This window comes from Lygodium microphyllum, chromosome 26 (genome assembly GCF_053477565.2).
Source record: "Lygodium microphyllum isolate KBCC chromosome 26, Lygodium_microphyllum_v1.1.10, whole genome shotgun sequence".
Lineage (NCBI taxonomy): Eukaryota > Viridiplantae > Streptophyta > Polypodiopsida > Schizaeales > Lygodiaceae > Lygodium > Lygodium microphyllum.
Window position 1 is genome coordinate 17,126,071 of NC_141160.1, and position 4,191 is coordinate 17,130,261.

The window sequence follows — 4,191 nt, forward strand, 5'->3', positions numbered from 1 at the left end:
CCCAATGTCTCTACGCACAAGCATACAATGCAATTTCTATAGTAACTTTTCACCGATCTGTAGAACATTGGCTGCACAGCACAAAACTGGGCCTTTTCCTGAGTGTGTGCAGAAAACTTCCTCCTCCAAAATAGGCCCCGAAATGGCCTCAAATCAAAAAAACAGGGTCGCCAAGGGCTAAAGCCCTTACCCACAGCATATATTGCCCTCTTGCTTCACCGCGAAGGGCGTCTCAACCTGAGACAATGCACTCCTGCACTTTTCGGCTATGCTACCTGCAGAGATCTACTCCCAAAACAGAAAATGAAAGCAACACTACTCCTCTTACCAAAACACCGCGAGCTTGGCTTGCTTTCTTGAGCTCCTTACCACGAACAAGGCTCTGATACCATGTCAAGATTGTGGGAGAGAAGGAAGGAGTCTCACTTGTAGCTTTCTTGCTTACACAATGGGGGAATACACACAGAGGTGGAGGCTGAAAACAGTTTTCCTCTTCTTAGCTGTGTAAGCCAAAAGAACTCTCATACAAAGAAATAAAAGAACCCTATATATGGGTCTTAAACCAAACTCAACTAACTAAGGTGGCATACTAACTGAGCCATGAACTAGAGTAGATAAGGATAGCTGTCATGTAGCTATTATTCATGGGCGGTGTACCAACCGCATTTGCAACTGACAAGTCGGTGACATAAATACACAACGGTCACCCTGGCGTATCACGAGTGGAGCTCGATATCTCAACAATGTTCACCAAGCTAGCACAGCACTGCCCCCATCGCAAATTTTGATGTGTCATTGTACACGTGAAAAGTAATGGACCAATATGAGGCTCGTAAGATAGGAGCCAATCTTAGATCCTATTAAAGCCTTTCATAGGCTTTTTGACTAAAGACTCTTTGGTCCACTTGAATAGTACCAATAGCTTAAACAAAGGTTTAGCAATCAATGCATAGTTTAGTACAAACCGTTGGTATTATCTAGTGTTGCCTAAGAAACATTGAGCTCCCTTGAAGTTGGTCAAAGGCGAAAGGTCTATAATCGCCTTGAATTTAGAGAAGTCATTGGATATTCCATTCCTCCATACAATGTGCCCCAAAATACAACCATGCTTTACCCAAAACTAGCACCTTAATGGATTCAATGAGAGAACTATTGTTGACATCGTTTAAAGACTATTTGCCACTTTTTGAAGTTCTATTTCTAATTAGTGTGGATGCACAAATCATCAACAAAGAATTCCAATGGTTTCTTGAGCATGTCCTTGAATATGGCACACATGAGGCATTGGAAGCTAGTAGGAGCATTGGTCTATCCAGATGGCATGACTATGTAGGCAAAACAACCCCCATTTGGTAGTGAATGCTATCTTGTGCCTATCATCTAGATGGACTTGCACTTGGTTATAGCACTTGAGAAGCCATCCAAAAGGTTAAAGGCTTCCTTTCCTACCACTCTCTCTAGCATGTTCTCTCTGTACAATAATGGGTAGTTTTCTCTCTCTTCAAGCTGGCTATGTTGACCTTCTTATAGTTTGCATACACTTGAATCTTCCTATTATTTTTCATGACTATGACTATGGGTGATAGCAAGCCCATATTCTCTATCTTGTTAATGAATCCTACCCTCAATAGCTTATCAATCTCTTTCTTTACTCCACGAGAATACTTAGGATTCATCGTGTATGGTCGTTGCTTGACTAGTACCACTTTAGGGGTCATAGGAATGTTGTGAGTCACTATGCTTGGATCTATTTCCTTCAACTCTTGTAAGGACCATGCAAACACATTGGCATACTAAGTGAGTATTGGTCTCTTCCTCCTCTCTTAGGTCGTTTGTTATGTACATGGATCAAGGGTTGTACTCCTATCTCACAAGGTTGACCTCCTTAACCACCTTGGCCGGTCCTTTGATAGGTTCAGTTACTTTCCCTTTTTGTTTGGCTCCTATTAACAACACTATCCAATCACCCTAGGGTTTCTTCTATTGTTCAACTTCTGATGACTTTAACTATTTATTTTTTTCCTCCTTTTGCCTCCTGTGCCTTAGGTGGACCGGAAGGTCTCCCTTGGTGGTCGAGGTCCCAAGTGGTCGAGGTTTTTTGGGGTCACTATTAGAGCTTTCCTTTTACTCCAAATTGCACTCATGATCCTCATTATAAGAGGAAGTCTCCCTTGGTTCTCACAACTCTAAAGCTAGCTTCATCCTCATCCTTTGAGACCAGGAGATCAATGGTTGACTTGTAAGCCTCAAGTCAACCTTTAGTAGGGTAGACATGGCATCTAATTACAATCTATCTCTACTCAAATTTCTTCTAATCCATTGCCCAAGAGTATTAGACCATTACCCCAACCCTCTATCACTTTGACATTCCACATCCAAGGCCTATCTAGCAGGAAATCATACTCCACTCCCTTCATAACTATGAAGTTCACAGAGCATTGGGTCTATCCTTTGGGACTTCAAAATTTCAAACCTTCATCGCATTTTCTAGAGTGTCATTGAGCCATGTGGTTTCCACTCGTGAGTTTTCCCAAGCTTGCAAGACTACATGACTAAGTATACTATCCCCTACTCCTGTTCCATCTATCCCCTTTTGTATATGCATCATTGAAGACTTAGACATTGGATTCAACATTAGTCTTGGTATATGCATCATGTTATTGTGGTCTAGGAAGTCCTATATTTTATGTTCATGACTTCAATTCTTGCCAAAGTGCAGAGTTTTGCCTAAGAAATTCTCGCAAAGAAAATTTCACAAGATTTGTTATTAATGTGGTTAGCAGTTTGCCATCTATCTTCTCCTTCTCAGCTTTATGGACCCCTTGCCAATGCTATTGAGCTGTTTTCATAGTCGTGGCCCCCTCATTCTGCACACGCAATTGTTCACATGGTGGTGTTGTCTCTCTTTCTCTCAGATATGTGGGAGAGATAAGAGGGCTCAAGGTTGAGAGTTTGTTAATCTCAGCCTTTAGCTATTGATTAGGGTCACGGTACTCTCCAACCTTAGTGCTTCCCTTTCCTCTCACCTTAGGAGTGGATGTTTCTACTTCAACATTAGTGATGTGTTTCCCCTTGGCTAATGTGGTTCTCTCTCGGTCTTGAGCCCAAACTACACAACTACTCTAAACAATGCATAGAAATCTTTCTAAACCTAAATTGACCCACAAAAGGTATCAAATAATATTTTACTCCATTGCTTCCTACCTAAGACCAAGTTCCGTTTTGGAGATGAAATCTTACTTTTTCACTTGATTTGGAGCAAGCAAGAACTCAAGCTTGAGTCTGTTAGTCCAAGTGCAATGGAACCAAAATCTCATCTCCCTCATGGTCAAACTGTCAAGGCCCATGGACCACTTATTTCTTCAAGTGTTTCAAGCCTAGAGCTATGGCTACCTCTCACATAGCCACTTGTGCTCTTCCACACACCAATTTAGTGAGCTTACCTTCAAATTTGATCAAGTACCTCCTTCCACACGAATCCATTGAGGGCTCCATGATTCAAGATATGATCTCAAGAAAACTCCATTTCCAACCTCTGAGATTCAATCTCCATAGCCATGCACACAAGAAGGGGGAAAGGTAAGAAGATGATGATGATGAGAGGAGAAGAAGAGCTTCTCCATGGTCCCTCGCTCCCTCCCACACACTCTCTCTCTACCTCACACTCCATGTCTCCCTCTCTCATGCACAAGTAGGAAGTAAGAGAAAGAAGCAAGAAGAGAACAAGTTTGTCCATACACAAGAATGAGTTTTTTTCTTCATTTCTTGACTTTTATACATGCCCTTATTCCTCCCTTGGGTGTCCTTTCCGCTTTTCAGTCCTGCCTCCTTTGTCCCTTCCTCTACTCTCTTTTCTTCTCCTTCCTATTAGTGTAGGCCTCAACCTCTGCCTCTCATTCTTTACAATTTGCATGGGAGAGATCCCAACACTCTTTTACAAAATGAATTACAATGCACGTGACACTTTTTTTGCTAGCACATTACAGTACGCCTATTATTGTGTGCTTCCTTTTACATTTGAGGTTTTTTCCTACACTTCATGTCTTCATTTTTTTTCTTAGTGTACCTTTCTCTTTTGTTTCTCTCGCCTTGGGATTGTCTTTCATTTTCCATTTTTTGGCTTTTCCATTAGGACTTCCGAGGGTGTAACAAAATCCATAAAGGTCACAAAACCCAACTCAACGACAAAAC